This window comes from Chinchilla lanigera, unplaced genomic scaffold, assembly GCF_000276665.1.
Source record: "Chinchilla lanigera isolate Chin_1 unplaced genomic scaffold, ChiLan1.0 scaffold00007, whole genome shotgun sequence".
In the NCBI taxonomy this organism is placed as follows: Eukaryota; Metazoa; Chordata; class Mammalia; order Rodentia; family Chinchillidae; genus Chinchilla; species Chinchilla lanigera.
This window is the reverse complement of record NW_004955408.1, coordinates 31,131,211-31,142,897: the sequence shown is the minus strand read 5'-3', so window position 1 is coordinate 31,142,897 and position 11,687 is coordinate 31,131,211.

The following is an 11,687-nucleotide window of genomic DNA, read 5'->3' as shown; positions in this document are numbered from 1 at the left end:
AGAAAGTAGGTAAAAATCTTGACAACACTGGGGTAGGCAGAGAGTTCATGAACAAAAACCAAACTGCATTGGAAATACTTCAAAGAGTCAACAACTGGGATCTCATTTTATTGAAAAGTTTTTTCACATCTAAAGAAATCACCAATAAAGTAAAACAGAAAACCCATGAATTGGGAAAAATTTATAGCCAACTACCCCTCAGACAAAGGACTTCAATCTAGGACATATAAAGAGTTAAAAAAAAATCAGGCCTCCCAAATTCAAAGACCCAATCCAAAAATGGGCATGTGAGATGAATACACACTTCTCGAATGAAGAGATACTAATGGCCAATTAATACATGAAAAAATGTTCAACATCATTAGTCATTCAAGAAATGCAAATTAAAACAACACTGAGATTCCATCTCATCCCAGAAAGAATGACTACCATCAAGAAATCAACCAATCACCAATGCTGGAGAGGCTGTGGGGAGAAAGGAACCATACTCCACTGCTGGCTTTCCACATGCCAGTAAACATGGGTGTGTAGATTGGTGAAACCACTGTGGAAATCTATTTGGAGATTCCTCACAAAACTAGGATTGGAAGTCGCATTTAACCCAGCTATTCCCCTTCTGGGTATTTTCCCAGAAGAATTAAAGACATCATACCACAGCTATATGTATGTACCCATGTTTACAGCAGCACAATTTGTTATAGCTAAATCTTGGAAACAACACAGATGCCCATTCACTGAGGAATGGATAAAAAAGTTGTGGTATTTTTATACAATGGAGTATTACTCAGCTATTAAAAAAGATAAACTCAAGGCTTTTGTAGGTAAATGGGTACAACTAGAGACCATACTCATAAGTGAAATAAATCAGACCCACATGTGTAAACATCATATTGTTTCCTTAGTGTAGGAACCTGAAAACTACGTAAAACTCAAATCGTACCATAGATGATAGGAAAAGGAAAGAAATAGCTCAAAGGAAGGAACAACTGGGATGAAGGAAAGAAGAAAAAAGAAAGAAGGCAAAACGTAAATATGTAAGAATAGCTGCGATGACTGTACTGCTGTTGTCTGACGGTGTTTTGCATTGAACAGTTAACACTCACAATTTTTTATGTTGTGATCGACTTTGCGTGCTTGTGTCTGGTGGTCTGAGCAACTGATTTGAAGGTAACAACATGCAATGGAATTACAATGGTGAACTCCTACCATCTTGTCTAATGAAACTCTGTATTATCACTAATGTTTTATTGAAGAATTATTTTCTTATTCTCTTTAATGGTTTGAGCAATCTTTCATTGTTACATCTGATAATCTGAGCAATGTAGTTGAGGATAGCAATATGCAATCTAACAACCACTGTTGATTTGTGTTAATTTGTCCTGAGACCCTGTATCACTTTGCATGTTCTTGCTTTGATGTGTTTATGTTTGTGATACTGGTATGTTGCTACTGTTGTATTCTTTTGTTTGTTTCTCATGTGCTACTCTTTTTAAAATTTAAAAAAAAAAAGGTCCACACAGAGCTTGGAAACTGTCTCAAGGCTGTTTGGGGGTTGACCTGAGGGTTCCACTTTCCCTACGTGTGTGTTTTCTCTCAATTCCCTAACAATCCCTTACCACACTGTGGAGAGGGTTGTAGGCAGAGTTCTTTTGAGCACTAGGCTTAGGGCAGTGCTCTCTTTTGCTGGGACTAAGGTGAGCCACCTCCATGAAGCCTGTTGAAATCCAGCCTGGCTCCCGTCTGGACTCCTCACCCGCTATGAATCCCATTGTTTTTCCCTCTTAGAATTCTTCCTTCATGAATCATCCTAATAAGACACTCTGTAATGTGTTATTAACTCTTTATTTGTTCTCCCTCCCTCTCAACACGGGGGTGGACGGACTGGGAATCGAACTCAGGACCTTGCACTGGCCAGGCAGGCACTGTGCCTCTGAGCTATATCCCTGGATCCATCAATAGCCTTTAGACATGCTTAGGCTTCCTTCTGCAAGATCCATCACCCAGCAACGCCCTCCTTGGTTCTGAAGTCTCCTATAACCCTTTCTCCCTCTGTCCTCTCACAGCTCAACTGCTAGAAAGAGCTAAACACCCTCATTCTGTTCCCAAGTCCCAGTCAGCCCTTCACAAGCTCTCACCACCGCCACCACCGCCACCCTTGCCAACATCAAGGAGATCCTTGTGGCCACCGACACATGGGAACTTTCCCTGCTTCACTGTTTGCAGCCTCCAACATGACTGGTACGGTTGGTCTCCATCATGGTTTTGTTTCTGCTGACTTCTCTAACATCCTGGATTTCTTCCTGCCTCTGGGTTTCACTTCTTCCACAGACTCCTTCATGTTGGTATTTTCTAAGGTCTCTTCTCTCTTCCCACTCCACAGTTGCTCACCTAACTCCTGACAACACACCATAATCCCACTGGCAGCCCCACAATTTGCTCAAGTCGTGCGCTACACAACTCCAGAGAGTACTTTTCACACTGTGATCACTCTGAAAGGTGACGCCCAGATTTGAGCTATGTAGACCTAGCCTTCTGTGACTAGCTGCTTGTACAGACTCCAAACTATCATGTGGCCTCCTCCAGAGGAATGGTTTGTTTCACTTCCGGTTATAAGGCTTTTGAAGCCTGCAATCACCCGTTAACCAATGTTGAAGAGGCTAGCGCACAGTACACGACCTTTAAAAGGGAGCTGAAGGGATGAGCCCACCACTGCGTTCCAGCCAGCACAGACATCCCCACTGAGAAGGGAGAACACTTCAGTGCTGTAAGTGTGGGATTGTAGTAGAGAAAGATTCTGCTCAGCCTCCCCTCATCAGGCATTCCCTTTCATCGAGCCTAACACAGGCTGTGCGTTCTCCTTTGTTTATCCAGCACATAGTAAGATCTACCTTGCAGACTGTAGTGAGGATGTGAGCATTTCCAAAGCAAAGGCACGGAAACCTCTTTTACCTTGTGCACCCCCTTCCCTATGCTCCGGGGAATTTAAGATAAGGCCTCTGGCTAAAGTTTACCCCAGGAAAAATGTTCCTATTGATTAAGAAAAGGCATAGAGAGGGAAGAGAGATTAAAAAAAAATAAAACCCTGACAGGTATTTCCTGCCTTATCCACTGATAGACCTCAATTTCAGTTCTACTTCTGCTTGTTAGTATCAGGTGTTTATCCTGCATCCATTTAGTTAAAAGTGAAGACTTTTTATTGCTGGTGCAGTGGCAGGCACTGGGGAGAGGAGGGTCATTTGTAAGACAAATAAGGCCTCTGTCCTGACACCTGCACTCTATTACACTTGGCAGTGTCTGGGTTTATTTAGGCGTGTATTTTTCAACTGAGGAAATACACAGGTGATGTGACAGAGTAAGGGACAAGTGTTGAGGGGAGAGAAGAGGAGCTTTAGACAATGTTCCAAGGAGGTGGCTTGTAAACTGAGGGTTAAAGGAGACAAGAACCAGGTGTGGTGGCACAGCCCTGTAATCCCAGCTACTCAGGCTGAGACAGGGAGGATCTAAAGTTCCAGGCTGGCCTGGGAAATTTAGTGAGACTTTATTTCAAAATAAAAAATGTAAAAAGGGCTGGGCGTTTAGCTCTGCAGCAGAGGTCTGTGATCATATCTAGGGTTTATAAAGATGGGGGAATTTCTTTACCATCCCGGACATTTGCCCACCAGGGGGAGCACCTGGGACTCACCCGAGGGCCTGAATTTCTGCTAAATTCTAAATTTCTGCTCAGTTCTCTTTCCTAAACTCAGGCTTTCCTTTCCAAAGCCAAAATTTGATGAGGTGGATGGGACAGTGGGCTGGACATGGAGAGCAGGAAATAACTGATGGCAGTTCTTTCTGTAATTGTTTACAAAGGCAAATACATGCCTGGCCCAAGCAAGATGTCTTATTTCAGCATTAACAGCCCCATTTGGGGATGACAGTTTGGCAGTTACATATTTTAATGTATATTCTACTCAGCCTGAGGAAGTCTACTTCTGGGAATGTACCCTGCAGAAACATTTGTCCATGTTCAGGAAGTGGCCTGTGCAAAGGCATGCTTTGAAGCACTAGTAGTAACTAGTAGGAACAAGAAAAGCAGAGGTGACTTCCAGTCCCATCCTACAAGGGGTGACAAAACAAATCATGGTTCCTGTGCTCTTGGGGCCGTTATAAACGCTGAGAGATCTCCAGATGATGCTGCGCGAAGATCTCCAAGACGGGCTGGGGATTTCCCACACAGAAGGACATGCACAGTGTATGTGCATGTAAGGATGTGTAGTTCCTTCACATCAAGCAAAAGGCAACCATAACCATAATAAAGGCTTGTACTTTTGAGTACCTCTGTATTACAGAAAGAGGTCTAGAAGGTGGTAGTGCAATTGAAAAACAAAAACACAGTTACTTCTGGGGAGTAGTGCAGATTGGGGTGTAGACAGGTGAAGGATGAAGTTTACTTTCTGTAACTGATTTATTTATTTTTTACTATACTTATGTAGTTTTTATTTAACACAAAATGAACATAAGAAAAATGCAGAGTTTAAAGCTACACTGCTAGACGTGGGGAAGCTGGAACTCAAGCCCCAGAGTTTGGGGCAGCGCAACTCCTAGCATAATGCTGCCCTACTTTCCCACTCACTAGCTCACTTAGCAGGTGGCCACTGAGTGTCTACTGTGGGTCAGACCCTGTGCTGGGAACTGGGGTAACACTGAATTTTCTGGAAGATCCCTATCTGCACAGCAACCCTCTGGACTCTTTTAAAGTAGGATAGGCAGACAGGCAGACTAACATTTCAGGTGACTCTTCCTCTTCCTAAGAGTTCAAACTTCCCTTCTCTGTAGCACTCTTCCTAATTCCTAACTTCAACACACTGATTCTCAGTTTATTTGTTTGCAAAATGGAGCCAAGATCACTGAACTCAGAGTTGTCCTGGGCACTAAAGGAGGTAAATTCTGACACCGGAGCTTGACACGCGGTGTGTGCTCCATAAAGGGGGCCATGATTTTTGATTTTCCTTGAAGACCTTCCTCCTCTGTTCACAACTGTATGGGAAAAGTCTCCAGAAAGTCCCAGAATCTCCTAAACGGGAAGAAATACAGACAAGGAAGTGAGGAGAGTACAAGGAGAAAGGCCTCTCCCTACTTCAAACACAACAGCGTTCTTCTTGAGCTCTGAGGCTTGGAGTTTTCTCTCGGCCACGGTGCCCTATTCCTGTTCATTTAATTCTCCACCCACGGACACCGTCCTTGGGGCCCAGCCCAGGACCTGGCATAGAGGAGAAACCAGAGGGCCCTTGCTTTTCAGCTCGCAGGCTGTGCTTGGGCGATTCTAAGGCGAGCCTTGGGCTATCTCATCTGCCCGAGTACCCCGTAAAACTTCTAAAAGGAGGGGAACACTCAGGGGCCTGGCGGCGAGACCTGGGGACGCTGTGGCCCTCGCCGCTGAGCGCCCCTTGTTCCGCTCTGGCTGGGGCCCCGCCGGCTCCAACGCTGGGAGCCCGGGCTTGGCGGGCAGGCGCGAGCCCTGGGGACGAGCTCGCTGGTGCCCGAGCGCCCGCGGGAGGGACTGGCCGGCTGACGCTGGCCTCTGGGGCGGGGAACCCGCCGGCCCGGCCCCCGCCACGTCACTCCTCCAGGGTTTAGAAGTTTCTGCAGCAGTCTCCTCTCCGGGTCGGCTTTAGCTCAAGCGGTTACTTCCTCACGCTGGACTTTTCATCTGCCTATACCCTGCGCTGGGGTTCGAGACCCGCGGGTGCTTTCTGACCCTTTTGCACAACTTTCGCGTACCCCGACTTCCATACACTCACTCATTAGGAGGCCTTGGGTTGCGCTCTTTGTCCTTTTAAAATTCGCTGAAAGGTCATCTCTGATGGCCTTGCAGGAAGTGTGGAACGCTCGCCCCTCGGCCTGGAGTTGCTCCGGTGCCGAAAGCGGACTGATCACCTTGTGCCGCGAGTTCAGACACCCGGGAACCCAGCAAAGCAGAGCAGCAGCTCCCCCCACGCGCGCAGAGCCCCGGACTTTGAGGCAGTGGTGTAGATTACCGACCGTCATATTGCAGCACACCCCCGCGCAATAATAACAATATCGACCGCCTTACTTTATCCTTCAGACTATTTTCTCATTTTGTCCTTACAGACTGTTCTAAGTCGATGTTCTCTTTCCTCCTCCCTCCACCCCATAGTTGTTTCCTTTCTAGTATTTTGCACAATCTCCAGACATTGTGTGTGACTTCTCTTGCTTCCCTCGCCTCTAGGATACACGACGCACCAGGACGGGGACCTTCTACTCTCTTGGTGTCCCCAGCATTATGCGCCATGTGGGCCAGACTGAGTGTTTTCTGAGTTAAGCGGAATAGGGCGCAGAGACACGCTCAAGCGTTTCCTCCTTAATTCTAGTCTGGAGCTGTAAAGCTGAGCTTGCCTATCCCTAGGGAGTTAGAGACCAGCGGAGGCGGTTTCCTTGGGAAAGACTGGGCTGGCTAAGGCGCGTCTTCCTCTGTGCAGCGAATCCCTGCAGCCCCGGGAGGCAGGGGTGGGGCTCTCGGCTACACTGGGGCCTCCCAGCCCTTCGAGGCTGTCCCGGACCCGAGCACAGTGCCCTTTCTCTCCTCCTACCTCTCTGGGCCCTAATAACGCCACCTGCGCCTTTGGTCCCACCCCCCCGCCCCCGGGAGCCTCACCTGCCTGCGAGGCCTCGCAGCTGTGCGTCAGAGCGCGAGAGCCTCCTGTTCTGGGCAGAGGGTCCCGGGACTATATGCCCCTCGCCTCATAGAGGTCGTGGTCTTCTCTGCCCGAGCCCCGCAGGGAAGTGCCACACCAGGGCGGCCCTCTGAATTCAATTCCTTCCAGTAGCCTCTGCAACCTAATCCCGGAGAATCCTGACTCCCTGCCTCCCCCATCTCCTTCCACCAAGAGCACGCTCAACCACCCAGAGGGGCTCCCGGCTTTGCCCTGGGCCCACCCGCCGACCCTTCACGCGGAAAATGACCTCCACTTCCAATTTTCTGTTAGGAAAACGGTAAGGGAATTCTCAGAGCTCCTGGGTTCATATTAGGATACAGACGCTAGCTGTCTTGGAGGGAGTGGTGCGATGAACTGAGCTCAGTCGAATCCATGTGAACCCCAGGAGGCTGGCTAGAGACCCACTCCGCCGTACTGCAAGAGCCTCGGGCAGGAAACCGCTGATAATGAAGCGTGCATGTGTCCCGCAGATGAAGTGGGGGCCGCCCTCTCCTGTGCTCTGCACAGCTCTCACCCGCTGCCTTCTCCACTGGGGATGTGTGACTCATAAAGCTCCCTGAGTTTCAGGCTTGGCACTCTGTCCCGACATTGTGACTACTTTTCTGGGAAGAGGTCATCCCTCAGCGATCAGGGGGCGCTGTTCCCTGCTGCATGTTTGGCCCTCTTGTTGGTGTTCTTATTTTTAAAAACTTCCATGGCAGAGCTTCCGCAGCGTGAAGCTAGGCTTTAAAACTGAGCCTAGCTATGTGACCTTCAAACCTAAAGCTGTGGAGGTGGGGAGCTGGAGGGCCAGGACTGTGCTCCAGGAAAACAAAAGGGGCTACTTCTGTCCTCCACTGCCATGGCCCAAGGCCTTTCCTTTTCCCTCTTGCCCCTTCCACATTAGCTGTACCTGAGCATTCCAGTCCTCAGGGCCAAGGAGCTCCCTCAGAGAGGCATCAAATTTCTGAGCTCTGTGTTTGGAAGGGAAATCACTGGCCTGGTGAGATGGTGCATGTCTGTGATCGAAACTGCTCAGGAGACTGAGGCAGGGGGATCTGAAGTTCAAACCCTGCCTGCAATTTAGCAAGAGCCTGTCTCAAAGTGAATAAAGGGGGTTGGGATGTAACTCAGTGGTAGAGCACCCCTGGACTGGATCCCCACTACTGCAAATATAAATAATTAAACAAATAATCACTTGGAGCCCCACCCCACTCCTCTGGAAACCAGTAGTCTCTAGGATGGAGGGATGTGTGTCTTTGAAAAGGGTCCCTGATGACCCTTGACCTCTGGGATGGGTGTGGAGTTGGTGGAATAGAGTCTCCTCGGGGCAGAGAAGGGAGAGGGCTTTATGGGACCCCACCAATCCCGAGAACTGGACAGCGATTCCAAGTCAACCTCCTAGTCCTGGCCGCTTCTTCTCAAGCCCATCCCCAACACTGTGCCGACAGTAGGAACCAATGAAAAGACAGTAAGTACTACATAAACAGAGACTCTTAATCAAAGGTAGTTGTGCCAGGAGGAAGACATTCAGAGACCACAGGCTCCTGTCTTTCCATAGCGCTCCAAAGGCCTGTGTGGATGTATGTATTAGAGGCACATAGTGTGGGCTAGTCTACCAGACACAGCCCAGCTAATTCTTCACATCACAAGTAGCTGTCTCCTAACAATCTTTAACCAGGTGCCTCAGTCCAGTTTGTCAGGAACACAGACAAAGAGATAATACAGCCCCATTCTCCACCTTCCCCCTAAGGTGCAGCTCCTCAACTTGGCTGACTGAGTGACTTGGGCATTTGTGAATTTCTTTTAGCTTATTTATTCATCTGCGAACTTGAGGAATTAATATTGCCTACATCATAAAGGTGAGATGTGAAAACGCTAATTGTAAAGATACCATCAAGAACACAATAAATGATATTGTCATTCCTCCCGCCACTTCCTAGCACAGCGGTTAGCACACAACAGGCATTCTGGACACATTTATGGAAAGAGTAAAGAAATGAATGCATATGTAGAATGATAGTCCTCCTCCCTCCTCTCAGAGAGGTGCTAACTTTCCTTTCCCTCGGCCCTGGGATATCCCACAGCTTTCCAGAAATAAATGTTTAGGCTCCAGAAATTTGTGCATTAAACTGAGAGAAAACAAACAACTCTTTTTATCTCCTTGGCAGCTGTTGGTGAACCCTTAAATAGACATCTGGACAGAGGTCTGAGCCAGAGCTCATTAAAATCACAAAGTCAAGGGCTTTTCTTCAAGAATGTTGCTTTTTGCATATTTACATAATGATACCAATGTGGCTGCCCCTGACCTTGTCAGGAAACAGAATTCCTGCTGGGTTCCAGATGTGGCTGGCAGGATCCTAGTTTGCTTCCTGCTAGGATGACCAGTCTAAGCCCCTAGAGGAAATGAATCTTGGTGAGAGTCAGACACTCCCTCTCTGCTGGCCGTGGCTGCTGTGCCAGATGTATTCCCCACCTCTGGTAGTGGTCCTTGAACTCTACCCTGTGTCACCTGGGGGGAGGGAGCAGGATTATCATTCTACATATATATTCTCTACGTAGAGAATTTGTGATACAGCCAGGTTGAGATGGGGCCCCCAATTTCATTTCTAACAAGTACTCAGCTAATGTTTCCAGTCCCAGGACTATACGTTAGAATACATTGATCTAGGGCAGATCTTGCAAACTGGGTGTCACTTGCCACTCAGTGTATGGCCCCTGGACCAGTAGCATGTGTGTCACCTGGAAACTTGTTTGAAACGCCTAACCTGGGGCTCTGCCCCAGAGCTATAAAATCTGAATCTTCATTTGAACAAGTTTTCAGAAGCTCCTAGCTGGAGTGCAGGTTAAATATGAATTTCTGGGCTCCCCCAACCCAGCTGGAATAGGATCTGACAGGACAGGGCCTAGAGAGTTGCACATGTAACAAGATTCCTATACATGGCAATATTGGAGACCATTGCTCTGCACATTAAGAGTTCTTGAGCAGAATTTTAAACTACTGAGGGCTGGGTAGTCATAAGACCAATAAAACCAGAATCTCTGGAGTTAAGGTCCAAGTATTAGGATTTTAAAAAGACCTCAGAGGATTCTAACATGCAGCCAGGACTGAGATCCACTTCTCTGTGTTCTGTTGCCTCATATACACTTTCCCAAAGCAGTGGTTAAAAGAGACTCCATTCAGAATCCTGGCTCCATCCCTTACTTGACAGTGTTTCCTTATGTAAATTACTGACTTAACTCAGATTGCTGTAACAAAAATACCATACACTGGATTTTTAAAGAATAGAAAATTATTACAGTAGTAGAGTCTGGGAAATCCACCATCAAGGTGCCAGCCAGCTTCATTCATGATGAAGATGTCTCCCTGATTTGTGGATGGACAACCTTTTGCTGTATCCTGGCTTGGTGGAAAAAATAGGAAGCAAGCTCCCTCTGGTTTCTTTTTAGAAGGGCACTAATCTCATCATGAAAGCTCCACCTTTATGACCTAATCATGTCATAAAGGCCCCATCTCTAAATGCCATCCCACTGGGGGTTAGGATTTCAGCATATGAAGTTTAGAGGAAAACATTCAATACATAGAAATTACACAGCTTCTCTGAGCCTCAGTTTTCTCCTCTGTAGGCTGGCAACAGTAAGATAATGAATAAGAATGTGAGTGTAAATTACTTATCATGAGGCTTTGTACAAATCAAGCCTTAGTAAGAGGTGGTTTTGATTATTATTATTGGTGATTGGAGGAGCTCCAGGGCCCTTTGTAATCTAATCTGTATCTAGCCAGCCCAGTGGCCACCTTTGACTGCTGGAAGGAAGAAACATGAAGAATTCAGTGTGTTACAGTGCAACGGTGGACTATTGATTCTAGAAGACCCCCATCAGCTCTCATAGGTTCAGCTGTTGGGGAGTAGAGCTGGTCGGTCCAATGTCCTGCCATTGTGCATGGATGTCCTCAGGTCATTAGCTTTTGTACCAGGGAGGAAGTCCAGAAACATAGACGTATAGGGTATATCCAAAGCCCCAGGGGAATTCCTACCCAGAGTTAGTGAGTTTCTTGTTGGTCTGGGGAAATTTTGGGGTTGGGGAATCACTCTGATTCCTAGAGTAAAGGTCTTTTTTGGCACAGTAAGTATAGGTGTTCACTGGGTCTTGCTCTGACTTTTAGGCCCAGAGACCCCCTATTAGCCAAGGACCCAGGCTTTCCATGGAGCAAAGAGGCCTCTGCAAATGATTGGAGAAGAAAGTAAAGTTAAACTCATAGAATTATTCCAAATTATGCTTTTTCTAATGTTAAAAATATGGTTAGAAAGATTATGATAAAAGGGCTTTCTTTTTTATTTTTTTAAGGGCTTTGCTTTCATCTTTCATCTCCCTGTGTTAGTTTTCTATTGCTGCCTAACAAGTTACCACAAACTGAGGAGCTTCAGAACGACACCCATTCCTTGTCTCACAAATCTGTAAAGTCAGAATTTTGGGTGGGTTCAGTCATAGTTCTCTCCTAGGTTTCTCACCATGGCGCCAAGGGGGCTCTTCCTGGAGGCTGCAGAGAAGAAGCCCTTTGTGAGCTCAATTGGATAGGTGGCTGGATCCAGTTCCTTGTGACTGTAGGTGCAGAAGTGTCCACTTCTCAATGACCATCAGTTGGGGCTGCCCTCTTCCCCTCCAGCCTGCCTGCATCCTTTCTCTCATGGGCCTCTACTCAGTCATATTTAAACCAGCCACACTGCATGGAGTCCTTCTCAGATCTCTTTCTGACTCACTTCAGCCACCAGTGGTAGACGAACTATTTTTAGAAGACTGTGTGATTGGACTGAGCTCCCTGAGTTACCTTCCTGGTGCCATCAAGGCAGTAACATTAGGGGCTGAAAGTCATGGAAATTGCCTTAAAATCCTGCCTACTGCATACCTGTTTTATTTTGGAAACTTACTAATAATTATTTGAGCATAATAAAGGAAAATTACAATATGTTATAGGTGTTCAGATTTTCCTCA